General features: G+C 41.1%; 1 long non-coding RNA gene across 1 annotated transcript in view; it reads right to left on the bottom strand.

The window, feature by feature from the left end:
* Positions 1–256: 256 nt before the first annotated feature.
* LOC146658449 (uncharacterized) overlaps positions 257–21,902 on the bottom strand; it is a 62,469-nt gene continuing 40,823 nt past the window's right edge. The window contains exon 3 of the long non-coding RNA XR_014913635.1: positions 257–430. This is a non-coding gene — a long non-coding RNA (uncharacterized LOC146658449). The remainder of the gene's footprint in view (positions 431–21,902) is intronic.

Here is a 21,902-nt window from a genome sequence, read left to right as displayed (position 1 = left end):
AACAACCAACGATTTATAAAGGAAAATAATGTCTATTAACAAGGTTGCCCAAACTTTTGCATCCCACTGTATTAGTATATTTTGTCATTAGTATAATATGAAATAAATTCTACATGTGACAAGTCGTGTGCCAACATTTGCTGTGTAGTAGAACTGAGACATTAGTCATTATAAAAAATTTTTTGAAATAATATTAAAATTCTCAAACAGAAAAACATTAAACATAAATATGTAAAACATAAGTATTTACAGAGAGACAGGAATAAAAAGGACCAGCTGCTCTCCAGAGCAGGAACAAGGCTGAGGAGGAAATGCTCCGTTGGAGACTGGTGTGGACTCTTCAGGGATACCAGGATGGCCAGCTCCAGCGCCGATGGACCGTCCTGGGACCCGTCCCTCATCTGCCTCGGAGCCATCCTCCCTTGTGGGCCTGTAAAACAGCACAAAACACAAAGAAATGAGAAGGCTACTAGATTTTAATTTCAACATTGAAAAAAAAAACAAAAAACAAAAACAGGATATAATCAGACTGATTGTAGATATTTAGTAAAGGTGATCACAAGGCAATCCCACCAACTAAAAAGCTATCAGTGCTTGCTGTACATACCTGTGGGTGCAGCAGCAGGAGCTCAGGGACTGGGGATGCTCTGCTGCAGAATCAGTTGGTTCTATCAATACAGTATTAAATAATAATCATAGAGTAGACAGTGGTCTTGGGTTAGCAATCCTGGGAAAAAAGGAAACTGCTTTAAGTGGGAAAATTGTGAAGGAGTCTGAAACACTGCAAAAAGAAACATATACAAAATCACACACACAAACAGAAAATGTGTTAACCTTACTAACACTTACAAACACAAGAGAGCTCATGAAGATTAGACAGCATCTTAAGCATGAGATTCTGTTTGTCATCTTGTCCAAGTCACTTAGTGTGATGAAAAGTGATGCAAAGACCAGTGGACTAATAGCAAATTAGTTAAGAAATGATCAAATAATAGCAGAAAAATGTGTAGGAAAGGCAGCTTTAAGAACATGCCCTGCTGGATATACAGCTCCACAGACATAGATTAAACCTGCTTAATAACACACACATGCAATGAAAATCAGCTTGTTATCAAATGCTGAATTTATCCAATGCTGACAATTAACTCTCTAGGTTACAGGACAACATTTTAACTTTTGTGGGAAAAAAAAGATTCTGGTTTGACCAACCAGTGATCAGACAATAAATTTAGTTGTTAATATAGTAAATTAGGAGATGCTTTCTGCTTGACTGATGCAGCAAAAGTAATTTACTGTATGAGGGAAATACTATTTTTGTGATAATATTTTGAACATGCATTTCTGTTGTCCTGTCAACTTGGTGGGTTAATAGCTGATATGCAAATTAGTTGATCGTTCTTAGATTAAGGAAAGGTGACTGAATTCTAGCAGAAGTGAATGGGATGTGTTGGAGTCTGTTAGAGTGGAGACTCTAAAACACTGATTTTCCTGTTTTGATGTGCGGGTGAATCCTGCACCTAGATACAGTACATATCTGTGTGAGCAGATTTTCTCTCACACAAAGAGTAAATGGTAAATGGACTGATTCTTATATAGCACTTTTTTACTCTCCCGGAGTACTCAAAGCGCTCTATACAACATGCCTCATTCACCCATTCATACGAGCACTTATTCATACAAGCACTTATATACACAAGTGCAAACTAACCTGTGTTCATACGCATTCACACTCCGATGAATGCATCAGAGGGCAATTTGGGGTTAGTATCTTGTCCAACGATACTTGACATGCAGACTGGGGAAGCCAAGAATCGAACCACCGACCTTCTGATCAGTAGCTGATCTGCTCTACCTGAGCCACAGCCACCCGTTAGGTAGCCGGACACTATGTGTGAGAGTGGACAGGTAATGCAGGACACTTGGAGACCTGTGTCTCTGAGTGTGAGATCAGAGATCACATTAACATGTGTGTCTCTGTATTAACAAACATGCCATATTGGCCCAGTTTATTTTTCTTATCATTGTTGCATTTTCTGTTGTACAGTTCATTTGCTGTTATGGAGTTCTTGTTATGGAAAAAAAGTGTCTGTTTTATGTTTCAAAATAGCTGAAAACTATTCGCTGATAGCTGCCAACATCTGCAAACAAATATAATTCTATAAAGTGGTTCTATACAGTGTGTAACTGTTAATATAGAGCGTTATTAAATGTATTGCTAATGCAGTCATATGGCACATTGACTTCTGAGGAAATTTTAGATGGCACTCATCATCAGAAAGGTTGCCGACCCCTGATCTAAAGGATAAAGATGACTCTTTTGCCAGTGCTCACATTCTGCACATAGAATACAGATGGTTTGAAAGAGGAGTGGAAGAGGCTATGTTCACTGGGCACTGAACTCTTTTGTTATTAGGATCATTTGTATCACAGACAAGGCACATTATAACTGCACTGAAATGTTCCAAAAGCAGTAGAATTTAAGTCTAAAGGTATATTAGTTACTTTAATTAGTATCTGCTGAATACATCCATTAAAGAATTAGTTTAATGGTTATATCCAGTAGTCACTGGATAACTTCACAATTATACATTTTTACATGTGGTTTGATGTGTTGCACGCATGCATACAGCTGGATTATATATGTCTGATTGTTGGATGTCAAGCTTATTTCACACAATTTTACCAGAAATACAAATCACAAGACAGTGGTGCCCTGTGCATCTGTATGGATGATTAGCTGTGAATCAACTAGGTAATTTATGTATGAGGGCATTTATCATGACCTGAGCCTCTAACCACAGATTGGCATGCCACATTTCATTTATTGTGAGCGGATGGTGGAGTCCCCTCAGAGCAGCTATTCCATAGGCCATGAAAACTGCACTCAAACGATTTAATCTCTCAAACAAATAAAGGTATAACGGAGAGTGTAAGATGAAAAAAAAGAAACGCATTGGAAACAATAAGGGACATTTGCTCCTGTAACCTCGCTCCATCTGTGCCGACTATATGGAGCTGTAATGAAAAACACAATTTCAATTTAAGATCCATTTCTTTTTACCATGGGTGCTGTGTCACATAATAATTAATTATAATTTCTTTATTCATTAAGTAGTAACAAATGTCAAGGTAAATTTAAATTGTCAGCAGATCTTTCTGGACAAAATTCTAATGCTATGGGAATTTATTATGTGAGAATCAGTAAAATGAACAATGGAGCATCTAACTGCTTCGTCATTAATTTTAATGATTAAAAATTAAGTATATGGACCATTGTATCATTTTTGCAACATCTGGACAACATTTTTGCATCTTTTTTTATTGGTTGATGGCAGCAATGCAATTACTGTGCACTATTTGCTCACAAAATTCCAGGAGAAAGTTCATACATGTTTGTACACACATGTACAGCAGGTTTCAAAATAGTGGCTTTTTTTGGAATTGTTATTCTTGTGTTTCCAAATGAGTTACACTCAGGTATTTGCTCCAGAAAACTGCACTGAAACACTGCTTTCAAATTGTAGACATTCAGTAAGAGAAATGCTCATGTTACACTTTTCATTGTTGTCCTTCACTGACTGTGAGTTTTAAAATTACAGATTTTACTGCTTGTTTTTAACACCTTGAATTCTGAAACATTCTGGCTGATATCTGCTGTCAGCTAACCCCTGAAGAGTGCAAATCTTGCTCAAAAATTTGAGGCAGGGCCCCATTAAACTCAACTCAACATGTTACTAAAGAGTGATAGGACAGCCATTCAAACTTCAATCCTGAAACTAACTCAGTGGTTTCTTTTATTTTTCACTTATGGAATGGAATGACATTAATATACTACCTTAAAGTATTACAGGCTAATTAAAAAATGTACCCTTTGTCACAGTCACCATTTCATACAGTTTATTCTCTTTACATCCATTTACTTCCCTTTACATTGAATCCCAATTGACTTCAGAATTTGTTTTAAACTCATCATACTTACAAACAAAACAGTAAATGGACAATCTCCATCTGCTTGCTTTTTCCACAAGCTCAAAATCTATTAGTTGCTTCTTGTACAAGACAGAAGACTAAAGGGGATAGTGCCTGTCCTATTGAGGTGTCTCTTTTACAGTGGGGCAAAAAAGTATTTAGTCAGCCACCGATTGTGCAAGTTCCCCCACTTAAAATGATGACAGAGGTCAGTAATTTGCACCAGAGGTACACTTCAACTGTGAGAGACAGAATGTGAAAAAAAAATCCATGAATTCACATGGTAGGATTTGTAAAGAATTTATTCGTAAATCAGGGTGGAAAATAAGTATTTGGTCACCTCAAACAAGGAAAATCTCTGGCTCTCACAGACCTGTAACGTCTGTATGAATGGCACCTGTTTGAACTCATCATCTGTATAAAAGACACCTGTCCACAGCCTCAAACAGTCAGACTCCAAACTCCGCCATGGCCAAGACCAAAGAGTAGTGATGGCCAAATGAAGCTTTCCGAAGCACTGAAGCTTGTATTGAAAAACGGTTCATTACTCGAAGCTTTTCAACACAGTCCTCTCCGGTGACATCTGGTGGTGAAAATTTTGAAGAGCAGCTTGAATCTGCAAAATAAAACGGACTGCTCAATTATCACTGCTCACTCAAGAGTGGAGTTCTCTCTGATATTGGGCCACCGTTCCGTTGCTTTGAACATGTAATTGGTTTTGTTTTCTCGATTGGGGGGCTGAAAAAAATGTAATGCGTATCTGCGTAATACATTTTGATCAATAAACTTTCCCTATTTAAACATGCACTATGGTGTGGCCTTTCTTTGCTCATAACTCCTTGATGTTGGTAAATACAATAAGTGAGCAATATATATAATATACATATGAGAATGCACAGCACATTATGGAGTATGCCCCTGCTGTGAAGTCCTGCCTCCATCTACTTGTCGTTTAATCACTGGACAGCTGGACAGGTTCATACAAAATATTAGATTAGGCCAATTCCTATACATATTTTTGACCTAGGGGTGGGATTGATTGTGAACTGGAAAGGGAAAATGCTTAGGGGGCTGAGTACGGCTGCATCGTCACTGATTTGTAGAATCATTTTGATTCGATACAAGATCCGATTCAATTTGATTGGAATCTGGAAAGTTTTGCCTCAGTCAGAAATATTACAATTCTGATCATTTAACAGTATATATCCATAATTTCGTATCTATTAAAAGAAAGCTGACACATGTGAGACTTAATTAGAGATGTAAACAGAGAGTTATGAAACCTGCAGCTGCAGAAGCCAGCGAAAAAAAAAGAGGCAAACACAGCGCGGACCCAACGACACACCAAAATCTGATTCTGACGCGTCGGGTCCGCGCTCTGTGTTTATGTTTGTATGCAGAATCCGTAAACCTGCTCCCAGTTACTGTTTTAGCTGTATGGTGTTTGACGACATGTTGTGAGGTTTAACCTGAGATGCTGGCGTTTCAGGCATAATAACGTTAATTTACAAATCGACACGGGATTTTAATGAATCAATATCACTTTATTCAATTTAGCATGGATTGTAATCAGAAAAGCGATAATCAAAACCCACCCCTAATCAAGAACTTGCAAAGTAAAAACATGATCTATGTAAGGTAGCCCTTTTGTTATTTACATTTAAAAAGAGGATTAGTGTTACTGTGCGCTGGCTGAGTCTGTTTCTTTTCTTAGAAATAGTTTCTCCTGCCCTGGAGAAAATCCACTTGCATGGAACAGAAGAGGCTGTGGAGTGCAGGAACCACACTGCAAGCTGGTAGATATGCAGGTATTCCTGGGTCCTGCAGACTATCACCTAAAAACAATAAACAAAATGATTTTCTAAACTGTGTAGCAATGTAATGTACGTATAGTGTCAAATACATTTTTGTAGTCTTCATTAGCTTTAATTCACATGGAAGTGTTCCTAAAGTCATATGCTGTAATGATATTTACATTATGAAAACATGATTTTGGACATTTCAAGTTTTGCACTTCGGCAGATAAAATGAATTGAGCAAAATCAACTCAAAATATTCCCACACGCCAGAATGTCCTCTCTTCCTCGCTGGCTCCATATCTGTCAGTGGAATGATCACCTCGTCGCTATCTGTCACCATCAACACACTCCACGAATCCCGTGGATGATTCACTTCCTTATATCCGTTTGAATCAGGTACCGAAGCAGTTACGTGCGTAATGAAGCTTCGGACGTCACTGGTCACGTGACTTTTGCCAAACGAAGCAAGCCTCGACACAGTGCTTCTGAACCAGTGTGTTGTTTTTTTCGACACACGCTCCGGAGCGTCAGCTTCAAGCGGGCCATCACTACCAAAGAGCTTTCGAAGGACACCAGTAGACCTGTATTGTAGTATTGTAGACCTGCACCAGACTGGGAAGAGTGAATCTACAATAGGCAAGCAGCTTGGTGTGAAAAAATCAACTGTGGGAGCGATCATCAGAAAATGGAAGACATACAAGACCACTGATAATCTCCCTCGATCTGGGGCTCCACGCAAGATCTCATCCCGTGGGGTGAAAATGATCATGAGAACGGTGAGCAAAGATCCCAGAACCACACGGGGGACCTGGTGAATGACCTGCAGAGAGCTGGGACCAAAGTAACAAAGGTCACCATCAGTAACACACTACAACGGCAGGGAATCAAATCCCGCAGTGCCAGACGTGTTCCGCTGCTGAAGCCAGTGCATGTCCAGGCCCGTCTGAAGTTTGCCAGAGAGCACATGGATGATACAGCAGAGGATTGGGAGAATGTCATGTGGTCAGATGAAACCAAAGTAGAACTTTTTGGTATAAACTCAACTCGTCGTGTTTGGAGGAAGAAGGATACTGAGTTGCATCCCAAGAACACCATACCTACTGTGAAGCATGGGGGTGGAAACATCATGCTATGGGGCTGTTTTTCTGCCAAGGGGACAGGATGACTGATCCGTGTTAAGGACAGAATGAATGGGGCCATGTATCGTGAGATTTTGAGCCAAAACCTCCTTCCATCAGTGAGAACTTTGAAGATGAAACGAGGCTGGGTCTTGCAACATGACAATGATCCAAAACACACCGCCCGGGCAACAAAGGAGTGGCTCCGTAAGAAGCATTTGAAAGTCCTGGAGTGGCCTAGCCAGTCTCCAGACCTCAACCCCATAGAAAATCTGTGGCGGGAGTTGAAAGTAAATGGCCTGTATTTATATAGCGCTTTACTAGTCCCTATGGACCCCAAAGCGCTTTACATATGAGCACTGTGAGGGTCATGTTTTTTGACTTTTCCAGTGCTTTCAACACCATCAGGCCGACCCTCCTGGGTGATAAGTTAGCAGCGATGCAGGTGGATGCTTCTCTGGTGTCCTGGTTTGTTGATTACCTGACAGGAAGACCACAATATGTACGTCTCCCACAGTGTGTGTCTGACAAGGTGATTAGCAACACAGGGGCACCACAGGGGACTGTCCTCTCCCCCTTCCTCTTCACCCTCTACACCACAGACTTCAGCCACTGCACAGAGACCTGCCATCTTCAGAAGTTTTCTGATGACTCTGCGGTGGTTGGATGCATCAGCAGGGATGATGAGACAGAGTACCGGGCTGTGGTCGACTCCTTTGTCACGTGGTGTGAGCAGAATCATCTGCAGCTCAACGTGGCAAAGACCAAGGAACTGATCGTGGACTTCAGGAAGACCAGGAAACACTTGACCCCTGTTTCAATCCAGGGGGTCAGTGTTGACATTGTGGAGGACTATAAATACCTTGGAGTACACATTGACAATAAACTGGACTGGGCTAAAAACACCACAGCACTTTACAGGAAGGGCCAGAGTCGTCTCTATTTTTTGAGGCGACTGAGGTCCTTCAACATCTGCCAGAAAATGCTGAGGATTTTCTATGAGTCTGTTGTGGCCAGTGCGATCCTCTATGCTGTTGCATGCTGGGGGAGCAGGCTGAGGGTCGCAGATGCCAACAGACTTAATAAACTGATCCGTAAGGCCAGCAATGTTGTGGGGATGGAGCTGGACTCCCTCAAGGTGGTGTCGGAGAGGCGGATGCTGTCCAAGATAAAGACAATGTTGGATAACACCTCCCACCCACTCCATGACATGTTGGTCAGTCACAGGAGCTCGTTCAGTGAGAGACTGAGATTACCGAAAAGCACCACTGAACGACACAGGAAATCATTCCTGCCTGTGGCCATCTCCCTGTACAACGCATCCACTTAACACACTGTTTGCTGCTACAGCTACACATGTTTCTTTTCCAACTATTTATTTATAAGTGACTTATGTATGTATGTATGTATATATATGTATATATTGTACTATTCTTAGTTAGCGTATTGTCTGTCTTGTCTTAATGTTGGTTTAAAATGGAGCACTGTAACAAAAAATAATTTCCCCCAGGGATCAATAAAGTATTCTGATTCTGATTCTGATTCTGATATCCAGTCATCCACCCATTCACACACACATTCACACAAAGTCCGTGTTGCTCGGCGACAGCCCCAAAACATCACTGCTCTCGAGACGATCTGCATGGAGGAATGGGCCAAAATACCAGCTACTGTGTGTGCAAACCTGGTAAAGACCTATAGTAAACGTTTGACCTCTGTTATTGCCAACAAAGGTTATGTTACAAAGTATTGAGTTGTATTTTTGTCATTGACCAAATACTTATTTTCCACCCTGATTTACGAATAAATTCTTTACAAATCCTACCATGTGGATTCATGGATTTTTTTTTCACATTCTGTCTCTCACAGTTGAAGTGTACCTCTGGTGCAAATTACTGACCTCTGTCATCATTTTAGGTGGGGGAACTTGCACAATCGGTGGCTGACTAAATACTTTTTTGCCCCACTGTATGTTGTGCAGTCCGTTTATGAAGTGGCTGTTTGGTTTCTCTAATGTAGAGGTGTGAGCACTTTCCCTGCACTGAACAACATAAATTTCAATAAGAAGTAATCATTAGAGGGAGACTTCCGGTAATGGCGTTTACTGGGTAGACGTGTTTTAGGTCCGCTCTGCTACATGGCTCAGCATTTACCTAACGAACCTACTTCTTTGAGATTTTGATTCCCAGTTTTGAATGTCTTTTGCCTTTGTCGATTACCGAAGATTTAAAGAATGTCCAAGTCAAGGGGCAAACAAGACCGAGAAACCTCGACACTTGCGGCGCCTGTAACTGCAGCCGAGATTAGCTTAATGCTCGAGGAGCATAGAGCTGCATTGCTAGCGGACTTCAAGTCATCCTTTCAGGACTTGTCCTCTAAGTTAGACACTGTGCAGTCTGCAGTGAAGGACCACGGTCAACGCATTGATTCTTTGGAATCGACATACACTGAATTTGACCAACGTCTGGACCAATTAGAGTCCGAATGCTCTACGCTTCGCAAAGACAACAACTGGCTAAAATCCAAGGTGGCAGACTTGGAAGGTCGCAGCAGGAGGCAGAATATACGACTTGTAGGACTACCTGAGGACATTGAAGGCCCACGCCCGACAGCTTTCTTTTCTCAGCTCCTCGTCGATGTTTTCGGAATGCAGATACTTCCCTCGCCGCCCGAGCTGGAAAGGGCGCACCGGAGTCCAGTTCCGAAATCGACGAAACCACGGCCGGTCATTCTGCGATTTCACCGGTACCAAATAAAAGATCTTATAATCCGGGAAGCTCATAAGAAAGGCGAGCTCAGCTACAACGGCCATAGGATCCGGCTATATGAAGATTACAGCCCGGAGGTGGTGAAGAACCGAGCTGAGTGTCTGTGAAGGTTCTCAGTCCGAGCTGAGTATAAAGACGCGATGTCTGAACTTTATAAGCGGGGATTTAAACCTGCGCTCCTCTTCCCGGCTAAACTGCGCATCGTTCTTCCCGCAGGGGAGAAAAAGTGGTTTACGTCTGCTTCAGAGGCCGATAAGTTCGTGCAAGGCTTGAGGAACGAGGCTGAAGCTCAAAGGCCACAGTGACTGACAGCTGCGAGTAAAGTGACTTGAATCCATGTTGACTTGCAGGCAATCGGACGATTGCAGAGAAGGCAGGCAAGCACTACATGTTTCTGTTACTTCATGGAATACTAGTTGTCACCGTTCTAACACTTGGTTCTTATGTTTCTTTTGTAATATTTTGAATTTATGTTCACTGATCCCTAGAAGGTTCGACTTATACTGGGACATACACTTAGCACTTCAAAGTTAGGTTATATGGAGTTTCTATGTAGCAGGAGTTTGGGCTAGGAGGTTGAAGCTGTTGGGAATATACTGCGGTCACCTTAGTTCAGAAAGGGGACCTAGTGGGTGGGGGGAACTATGGCCCCGAGATATTGTTCCTGTGTTTGTTTGCTTTGGTTGTATGTGGGTTTGTGTTTTTTTGTTTTGTTTTGTTTTGTTTTATTTTCTCTTGTCCCCTCCCATGTACGGTCAACTTGTTATTGTCACCAGATTTCAGTAAAACATATATATGGCTAGTTATAGCACTAACAATAGTACTATTAGATTCTTGTCTTGGAATGTGAAAGGCTTGAATGGTCCGGTAAAGAGATCTCGGGTTCTCAGCCACATAAAACATCTCAGTGCAGATGTAGCTTTTCTCCAGGAGACTCATTTGCGAGCCAAAGATCATAAAAGACTTAAACCTCCATGGATAGGTCATATGTTTCACTCAAACTTTGATATTCGAGCCAGAGGAGTGGCAATTTTAATTAGGAATAAAATACATTTTTCTCTCACTAAATTGATTGCTGAGAAAAATGGGTGATATCTAATTGTAGTAGGGACCCTCATGAATAACCCAGTTGTTTTAGTGAACGTCTATGCCCCAAACTTTGACAACACTCTGTTTGCTAATAATCTTTTGAGGATGATTCCTGACCTAAATACACACCTCCTAATATTCGGAGGTGATTTAAACTGCGTTATTGACCCAGCTTTAGACAAATCTGCCACTGGCTCTAAAGCATGATCTGCTATGTCCAGGGCTTTCTCACACTTTATGACCCAAAATGGATACATTGATCCTTGGAGATTTTTTAATCCCCAAGCCAGAGAATATTCCTTTTTTTCAAATGTTCATCACACATATTCTCGGATCTATTACTTTTTTATAAATGGCTCCATGGCTTCTAAAGTTTGCAACTCTGAATATCTTCCGATTGTTATATCTGATCATGCTCCATTAATCCTGGATATGGCTTTGTCTCCTGGCTATAGACCTCAGCACCCATGGAGGTTGAACTCTCTTCTTTTGTCTGATTCAGCTTTCTGTGACTATATCTTATCTGCAATTGATAACTTCTTAACTACAAATGAGTCTGAGGACATCTCAAATTCTCTACTATGGGAAACTCTTAAAGCATACCTCAGGGGCCAAATAATTTCCTATTTATCTCACCTATCTAAATCTAAGAAAGCTAAGCAAAATGAACTTTCTGCCAAAATTCAAGCTCTAGATCGGCAATACGCTCAAACTCCCTCACCTGAAATATATAAGCAGCGTCTTAACCTGCAATCGGAGTTCAGTCTCCTGTCGACCCATGATGCAGAGCAATTGTTATTACGGTCCCGTGGCAACTATTATGAACATGGTGATAAAGCCTCTCGTCTGCTAGCCCACCAGCTACGTCACCAATCGGCATCTCGCCAAATATTGCAAATTAGAAATGAATCGGGAACTTTGACTTCTGATCCAACGGAAATCAACTCAATTTTTAAGTCATTTTATAGTTCTCTGTATACATCAGAGTTCCCCTCTAATTCTATAGATATGAACCAGTTTCTTAACAAATTGGATACCCCTACAATTACAACCTCAACAGCAGCAGAAATTGATGCACCGCTCACTTTGGATGAGGTCATATCATCAATCACATCCTTACAGTCTGGAAAGTCCCCTGGTCCCGATGGGTTCCCTGCCGAATTTTATAAAAAATTCCACTTAAAACTGGTCCCTTTGCTGCTGTCGGTTTTTGAGGAGTCACTGAAATGCGGCTCTCTCCCTCAGACACTAAGACAGGCTTCTGTCTCATTACTGCATAAAGAAGGAAAGGATCCTACCTGTTGTGGCTCCTATCGACCAATAAGCCTTCTTAATGTAGACTTTAAAATCTTATCCAAACTGCTAGCAACCCGTTTGGAAAGAGTTCTCCCTTCTATTATATCAGACGAACAGACAGGCTTTATTAAAGGAAGACATTCCTTTTTTAATATACGGTCCCTTCTTAACCTTCCTGCCTTCTTGGGACCTTTTTGTGCCACTGCTATGTGTTAAATGGCTGCCATTTCCACTGTGTTCAGTGGAATATAACCAAACTTGCCACAGGATAGTTTTTACCTGTCAATGTTAATATTCCAGTGTGAATTCCTTAAATCAGCCTAAAATGGCTGAGCAGCAGAAATCCCCACACCCATCACCCTGGGGACCATTTTCTGCCCATTGACTTCCATTATAAACACTATTTTTCAACCCCAAATTATCATCATATGATTTTATTTTTTCTTCTTTTCTTGGATGTCAATGAAGACTCAGGGCCTTGAAGTTTTAATTTTTAAATTGCAAAAAAAATGCAAAAAAAATAATGGCAGGTCAAAATGTATGTTGGTGCCAATCTTTGGTCCATCTAAAGGCCTACTTATAATGACAATCACATATTACTTCAACTGGTTTTTTGTGGAAATATTTAGTTTCGTTTTTTGGTTTTTGGGGCTTATAACACAGGGCGCTCATGTAATAACACTGGGATTTGAAGGGTTAAAACAACGAAAATATAATTAAAACTTTACATGAATATTTCAGGGAGAAGTAGTTTTACAAGGTTGGCTAATTTAAAGTGGAATAAAATATGGATATATGGTCTTTTTATGGCGTGGCTGAGAATGGTCCCTAGGGTGATGGGTGTGAGTTTTTTAAAGGATGGCAGGAGGGTTAATATAATATATTCCAAAAATCATAGCACTGTCCCTGAGGTGGTGATCTCATTGGATGCTGAAAAAGCATTTGATCGAGTGGAATGGGAGTATCTTTTTGCAGTCTTGAGGAAATTTGGTTTTGGTGACAGTTTTATATCTTGGATTCATCTTTTATATACTACGCCACTGGCATCTGTTTGTACTAATAATGTGAATTCTGAGTATTTTACTCTATCACGTGGTACACGTCAAGGCTGCCCACTCTCACCTTTACTTTTCACTTTAGCAATAGAGCCTCTTTCTGTGACTCTCAGAACCTCGCCTCTGTTTCAAGGGGTTATTCGTGGTGGTACGGAATATAGGGTTGCTCTGTATGCAGATGACTTATTACTACAGTGGGGCAAAAAAGTATTTAGTCAGCCACCGATTGTGCAAGTTCCCCCACCTAAAATGATGACAGAGGTCAGTAATTTGCACCAGAGGTACACTTCAACTGTGAGAGACAGAATGTGGAAAAAAAAATCCATGAATCCACATGGTAGGATTTGTAAAGAATTTATTCGTAAATCAGGGTGGAAAATAAGTATTTGGTCAATAACAAAAATACAACTCAATACTTTGTAACATAACCTTTGTTGGCAATAACAGAGGTCAAACGTTTACTATAGGTCTTTACCAGGTTTGCACACACAGTAGCTGGTATTTTGGCCCATTCCTCCATGCAGATCTTCTCGAGAGCAGTGATGTTCTGGGGCTGTCGCCGAGCAACACGGACTTTCAACTCCCGCCACAGATTTTCTATGGGGTTGAGGTCTGGAGACTGGCTAGGCCACTCCAGGACTTTCAAATGCTTCTTACGGAGCCACTCCTTTGTTGCCCGGGCGGTGTGTTTTGGATCATTGTCATGTTGGAAGACCCAGCCTCGTTTCATCTTCAAAGTTCTCACTGATGGAAGGAGGTTTTGGCTCAAAATCTCACGATACATGGCCCCATTCATTCTGTCCTTAACACGGATCAGTCGTCCTGTCCCCTTGGCAGAAAAACAGCCCCATAGCATGATGTTTCCACCCCCATGCTTCACAGTAGGTATGGTGTTCTTGGGATGCAACTCAGTATTCTTCTTCCTCCAAACACGACGAGTTGAGTTTATACCAAAAAGTTCTACTTTGGTTTCGTCTGACCACATGACATTCTCCCAATCCTCTGCTGTATCATCCATGTGCTCTCTGGCAAACTTCAGACGGGCCTGGACATGCACTGGCTTCAGCAGCGGAAAACGTCTGGCACTGCGGGATTTGATTCCCTGCCGTTGTAGTGTGTTACTGATGGTGACCTTTGTTACTTTGGTCCCAGCTCTCTGCAGGTCATTCACCAGGTCCCCCCGTGTGGTTCTGGGATCTTTGCTCACCGTTCTCATGATCATTTTCACCCCACGGGATGAGATCTTGCGTGGAGCCCCAGATCGAGGGAGATTATCAGTGGTCTTGTATGTCTTCCATTTTCTGATGATTGCTCCCACAGTTGATTTTTTCACACCAAGCTGCTTGCCTATTGTAGATTCACTCTTCCCAGTCTGGTGCAGGTCTACAATACTTTTCCTGGTGTCCTTCGAAAGCTCTTTGGTCTTGGCCATGGCGGCGTTTGGAGTCTGACTGTTTGAGGCTGTGGACAGGTGTCTTTTATACAGATGATGAGTTCAAACAGGTGCCATTCATACAGGTAACAAGTGGGGGACAGAAAAGCTTCTTACAGAAGACGTTACAGGTCTGTGAGAGCCAGAGATTTTCCTTGTTTGAGGTGACCAAATACTTATTTTCCACCCTAATTTACGAATAAATTCTTTACAAATCCTACCATGTGAATTCATGGATTTTTTTTCACATTCTGTCTCTCACAGTTGAAGTGTACCTCTGGTGCAAATTACTGACCTCTGTCATCATTTTAAGTGGTGGAACTTGCACAATCGGTGGCTGACTAAATACTTTTTTGCCCCACTGTATATGTTACAAATCCAACAATTTATTTATCCTCTATAATGGAAATACTTCTGAGTTTTGGCTCTTTTTCTGGGTACAAGATTAATATACAAAAAAGTGAATGATTTCCTATAAACCCAGCTGCAAAGGAGCTTAGACAGACAGATTTTAATTTCCATTTAGCTTCCTCAGGTTTTAGATATCTAGGAGTGTATATTACCAGTTCATTTAAAGCTTTGCGAACAGCTAATCTTAACCCTTTGCTGACCTATGTCAGGTTGGCTTTTCAGAGGTGGGCAAATCTTCCTGTGTCACTTCTTGGCAGGATTAATATTATAAAAATGAATATTCTACCTAAATTCCTCTACCTTTTTCAGTGTATCCCATTGTTTCTACCTAAGTCCTTTTTCAAATCTGTGAATCGAATGATTTCATCATTTATATGGGCAAATAAGACCCCCAGGATTAGTATGACCTCACTACAACAGGGTAAGCTCAGTGGGGGTCTTGCTCTGCCCAACTTGATCTTTTATTATTGGGCAGCCAACATTCAGAAGTATACCTATTGGCTGAATGATCCTCAAGCTACTTGGTGTTGCCTTGAGGCTCAATCGTGTTTCTCTTCCTCACTCCCAGCACTATTATTTTCATCCATTCCGGTTTCCCTGTTACGATTCACAGACAACAGAGAGCCATATTTTGGCTCTCTAAAAATATGGTATCAATTCCGGCGTCACTTCAATTCTATCTCTGCTTCTGCTCTGACCCCAGTCTGCAACAACCACCTCTTCCCCCCATCCCTGGTGGACTCCTCCTTCAGTATATGGGCAAGAAAAGGTATCAAATGTTTTCATGACTTCTTCAAAGATAACATTTTTCTCAGCTTTAGTGAACTTTGTTCTTTGTACGATTTGCCCTCGTATCATTTGTTCTGCTACTTTCAAATAAGACACTGTGCATCTTCTATCTGGTCAGAGTTTCCAAGTCAGCCTCTCAAGCCTTGGTGGGAAGACTTATTCCAGTTGAAGCCTCACAGTAAGGCTCTAATATCACAAATCTATACTGTCATTCACCCACCGAATTAAAACAAACAAACAAAAACAAAAAACAAAACAATTAACACAAAAATACTACCACATAATCAGTAACATTCATTGTAAACTAACAATTTTCATTCATCCACTGTTAAAAAAACCTAAGCTTGATGCTTCTCTTCTTAGTAGCTACTGACCGATTTCAAAATTACCATTCATTGCTAGGATTTTAGAAAAGGTTGTGGCTAAGCAGCTTATAGCTGTTCTAGATGAATACAGCATTCTGGATAAATTCCAATCTGGCTTTCGTAGAGCTCACTCTACTGAAACTACACTTCTTAGAGTCTCCAACGACATTTTGATGAGATGTGATGCAGGAGAATGCTCCGTTCTATTGATGTTGGACCTGACCTCCGCCTTTGATACTGTGGACCATCATATTCTGCTAGATAGGCTGAGACACTGGGTGGGTATATCAGGGGCTGCTTTGGACTGGTTTGAATCCTATTTGCATGAACGATCCTGTTCTGTGGCTACCTCTAAGTACAGATCCTCTTCTACTTTTCTTGCCTATGGTGTGCCACAAGGTTCAGTTTTGGGGCCTTTATTGTTCTTGCTGTATTTACTTCCTCTTCAACACTTATTGAGCACTTTTAAGGACATTTCGTATCACTGCTATAAAGATGATATTCAATTATATATCTCCTTTAAGCCCCATGATGTTTCCAAGCTACAGATTCTGCATAAGTGCATAGACTCCATTAGAGGTTGGATGGCTGGAAACTTTCTTCAACTAAATGAGGAGAAGACTGAAGTCCTTGTTTGTGCTCCTAAAAAATTTGTACCTAGTGTTATGGAAAACTTGGGTCCACTTGCTACATTTGCCAAACCGTCTATCAGGAACCTTGGTGTTACTATTGACTCAGCTCTGACTTTGGATGCTCATGTAAAATCTCTGGTTCGCTCCTGTTTATATCACTTGAGAAACATTGCTAAGCTGAGTCCCATTGTATCGCGCTCCAAATTAGAAATTGCCATTCATGCATTTGTTTCATCTCGTCTGGATTATTGTAATTCTTTGTTTACTTGTTTATGTAAAGCCTCTTTGGAGCATCTGCAACTTGTTCAAAATGCTGCTGCAACGCTTCTGTCCAAGTCCTCCAAGTACTCCCATGTCACACCCCTGCTGATTCAGCTGCACTGGCTCCCCGTTAAATTCAGAATCCACTTTAAGGTTTTGACATGACTTTCAGGGCTCTGCATGGATAAGCACCAACATATATAAGTGAACTTTTACATCCATACATTCCCAGCAGGTCCCTGAGGTCATGTGACCAGGGCTTGCTGGTTGTCCAAAGAGTCGGGGTGGTGGTGTCTTTTAGGTTATGCTGTCACTCACTTCCACCTTTTTTGCAATGGCTCTGGTGGATCCAAAAGGGCCTCTCAGCGATTTTGCAAACTGTTGGCGTCGTTAGGAGTACTTGGCATGGACCTTATCGCCTGGTTTTAATCTGCAAGAGACTTGAGAAGCGTCGCACATAGGGATGGGTATCGTTTAGGTTTTATCCGATACCGGTGCCAAATCGGTACTTTTGAAACGGTGCCGGTGCTCAAACGGTGCTCAAACCGGTGCTTAAAGAATGGAGAACACAAAATTGGTCCAAAAACCTCTCATGTTCAGCTGTTTTTTGTAAAAAGATAACAATGTTAGCCTTTTCTGCAGCTATGGGGCATATATGGTATCACTCTTGGCTGGAAGCAGGGCTTAAACAATGGAAAAAACACAAACTTTGTCCTAAACCTCTCATGTTTAACTGTTTTCCACTTTTTCTTTGGTCATTTTAGCCTTTTTGGCCAGGGTGAAGGGAGTATCTGCCATCAAACAAGAGGACAGCCGCATGTAGCTATGATGATGTTTGCTAGTTCACCTTACATGCATTAATGTAATAACGTGGTTAGCCTACTCAACGTAAATTACACTCGAACAACATGAAGCTACTCACGCAGAGAAGAGCGGCTGCTGCTGCCATCATCATCCTCATCATTTCTGCTACACTGGCAGGGCTAGGGGCCAGGACTCTCCTCTTCATGTTTTTGGGGGTAGTAGATGCGCTCGGTGTGAGGTCTCGCAGCAAGCTATCAAATACGGCGCATTTCTGGGCTTTAAAAAAAACGCTATGCGTCGCCAGGTGTTTCATCGGATTTGAGGTGTTACCTCCTTTGACAGTATCACAGTATCAGCTTAAAGCACTTGTTGCAGGCTGCTGAGTTTGCATATTTTGCTGTGAAGTACAGCCAGACTTTTGACCGCTTCGCCTTGGACATTTTTAATCTGTAGCTCTGCATAAAAGAACGTACGTACCTGGGCCCGCCTACTATCCTCGGAAACGTAAAATGATTGGCTAGAATCTAAAGTGTATCACAGCTCAGGAAAAAAAAGCACCGAAATAAAGCACCGAAATGTGCACTGCTTTTCGGTCTGGTTACTACCGTTTATGTCAGAACCGGTGCCATCATGGCACCGGACACCGGTACCCATCCCTAGTCGCACAGCAGTTCAAAACAATATCCCTATTTTCTACTAAAGTTGTCTCTCTAACAGATTTATCCATTGGTTCACTTGTATCAATTAATGCATCTTTTCACTGAGGTCTGATTCAAACTTTCTTACTTCTGATTCTTTCCAAAAATAATTTCACATGTAACAATTTATATATGTGTGTTTTCTATTTTTATTTACCTCTTTGTTGTGATCTGGTGGACATCTCTAAACACCATCATGAGTTCCGGCTTCAATTTCAACCCAATTATACTCCTCTGGGCTTCACCTTCCCACTGGCCCCTGTGCCCTTCTCAAAGTGTCTTTTGTTGTCTTAAATCTCCAGCAAACACAGTCTGTTTCTTCTCCATTTCTTTTCAGTATTTTCCTTTTAGATTAAGTCCCAGCCAGGCAAAATATCACATTCAGTGCCTTTAAACAGTTACAGTGGGGCAAAAAAGTATTTAGTCAGCCACCGATTGTGCAAGTTCCCCCACCTAAAATGATGACACAGGTCAGTAATTTGCACCAGAGGTACACTTCAACTGTGAGAGACAGAATGTGAAAGAAAAATCCATGAATTCACATGGTAGGATTTGTAAAGAATTTATTCGTAAATTAGGGTGGAAAATAAGTATTTGGCCAATAACAAAAATACGACTCAATACTTTGTAACATAACCTTTGTTGGCAATAACAGAGGTCAAACGTTTACTATAGGTCTTTACCAGGTTTGCACACACAGTAGCTGGTATTTTGGCCCATTCCTCCATGCAGATCTTCTCGAGAGCAGTGATATTTTGGGGCTGTCGCTGAGCAACGCGGACTTTCAACTCCCGCCACAGATTTTCTATGGGGTTGAGGTCTGGAGACTGGCTAGGCCACTCCAGGACTTTCAAATGCTTCTCACATCATAACTGACTAGGATACTTCTTATTAAGAAGTGTCCGGCAGCCTCGCCTCTGTCAGTGCGCCCCAGGGCAGCTGTGGCTACAATGTAACTTGCCATGACCAGTGTGTGAATGTGTGTGTGGATGGGTGAATGACTGAATATAGTGTGAAGCGCTTTGGGGTCCTTAAGGACTAGAAAAGCGCTATACAAATGCAGGACATTTACCATTTAATATTATATCATTATTATCATCATCTTTTTCTTTCTATATAATAACAATAGTATATTACAATATTTTATTAGTGTATATCACCACACTACTACTGAGCCAAATTAATAGTTAGGATCATCTTACTCAGCAAACAGATAATTTAGAATTCATCCAATCTGTACAAATTAGCTTTTTCTCTGAACAGGTTTGTGCCTACTTTTTAGACTGGTCTTCTGTTTGCCTCATCTCAGATCAAACCTTCAGTCACATTCATTCTCTCTGTTGCATGTCGAACCAAGCAGTTTATTACTATATATTTTATATTTTATTTTGTATCCATCAAGGGCTTCGGGTGATCTGCAGTTTCACCCTTTCCCAAGCTGGAGACATTTACCTTTTCACACACTTTCCTTGGCTGAACAATGACACGGCCTTAATGTACCTTATGCATCTCTCTATTTTATTTAAAAGGTTATCGTGTGAATTTTTTCATTTTATTCATTTTATACATTCTGGGCATGGTCGTCATGCCAACTATGTTTCATTGTTAATATCAGTTTACAGGTTGTTATCCTTCCTATTATTAGTTTCAATACGTTAAAAATAAGTTCTAATGTAATTTTCTCTTTGTTTATTTTATTTTTGTACTTCTTATATTTATATCTATTCGTTGGGGTCTGTTTCCAACCTTTTTAAACTACTTTAATCTACTTTGATCTCTGGTTTACTTAATAAGGGTTTTGTCAGTCACTGCACTGTTGTCATGATCCTGGGTCTTTTGACCCAGCGTTTTAAGTTTGAGTTTATTTTGTTCATTAGGTTATCTAAGTTCATTTGGTTATTAGACTCCTTGTGTTTTCTTCCCCTGTATTTAAGTTTCCCCTCAACCTTCGTGTTTCATGCTGCGTGTCTTATGTTATCAAGTTTGTATTATCATGTCTGTCTCATGTTTCCTGTTTTATTTTGAAAGAGGTCCTGTGTTCCTGCATTTTGTTTTACTCTTCCCCTGTGGCGTTGTTATGTTCATGTTGATCTACTGTGTCTTTCTGTTCCATGTTTCAGGTCCCTATGTTCTGTCTCCCCCAGTCTGTTAAGTTCACATGTCTTGAGTTCTGTCAGTGTGTTTCCTGTTTTACTTTCACAGTCTGTTCTATGTTAATGTTTCTAGTTTTGCTTCCCTTGCCTCGTCCTGCTTAATTACTCTCAGCTGTGCTCTCCTCCTGTGGCTCATTCCCCCTCGTTATCCCTCAGTGTATTTAAGCCCCATGTTTCTCTTTGTCAGTGTTGCGTCCTCCCTCATAGCTGTGTGATTTTTCCCTGTGGCTCCTTGTGCTTTAGTTTTCCCAGTTTAGTTTATTTTGTATTGTTTTTCGTGTCCCACTCCACGCCAGCAATAAAGCTGTGTATTTTGAGTTTACCTTTTGACTCTGTGAGTTTGCGTTTGGGTCCTACTCTTGCCTGCACACAGCTGTATTGTGACAACTGTAGTGTGACCTGATGCTGATTTTACTATTAAAGTATCTTCTGAGAATTGTACTTCCTGTGTTTTGTTTTTTTTAAACGGTTTTACATACCCCTGTATCACGTAACATCTGCACTGGTTTGCCATTGACATATACTGTCAGTGTAGGTTTGCCTTTTACTTCAGACACTAATTGATAGACATTAAATACTTCTGCGTCACTTTTGTCATTTTCATTTGACTTTTTCTCATTTAGTCATTCATTTGAATATTGCCGTTTGTCCATTTTATGTCTGCAATCTCTGGCGAAATGCCCTTCCTTGCCACAGTTCCAGCACATATTATCTCTTTCTTCACTTCTTTCGCGTATGTCTGTCTGTCCTACATTTCTCTGGCCCTTCCCTCTAAGTCCTCCTCTTCCTCTGCCTCTATTTCCTCTCCTCTGTCCCTGTCTGTTACCTTCTAAATCCTCCTGAGAATGATAAACTCTGTTTCTGGATCTAATGTGAAAGTACCTGTGCTTGCAGTTTTTTTTTTCATATATTACATGGAGAGCGTGCTCGGCATGTTGCAATGCGTCGGTTAGTGGTCATTCATTGTGACCTAGTGTTTTTGTGACCACGGCCGGAACACGAATATATTTGGGTTATTATCACGTTGTGCCTCTCCACCTTCTTTACCTTCCCCTGTAGGTTGGCCGTATCTGGGGTTTGGTACTGCTATCATGGGAAAAATGCCGGGAGGACCAGGTGGATCGACATCACCTCCCATCTCTCGTTCGTAGTGACCTTTTCCTATTTTTTTTTTCCTGTGGATTTTCACCTAGTGCCATTTTATCTAACATGTTTTGTGCCTCTTCATAAGGACCAGGTTAAAAATCTAAACGGATCACATGA

The sequence above is a fragment of the Rhamphochromis longiceps genome, linkage group LG11, assembly GCF_057381845.1.
Source record: "Rhamphochromis longiceps isolate RC_006_pf linkage group LG11, R_longiceps_female_GT1.1, whole genome shotgun sequence".
NCBI classification, from domain to species: domain Eukaryota; kingdom Metazoa; phylum Chordata; class Actinopteri; order Cichliformes; family Cichlidae; genus Rhamphochromis; species Rhamphochromis longiceps.
This window is presented reverse-complemented; position numbering and strand designations above follow the sequence as displayed.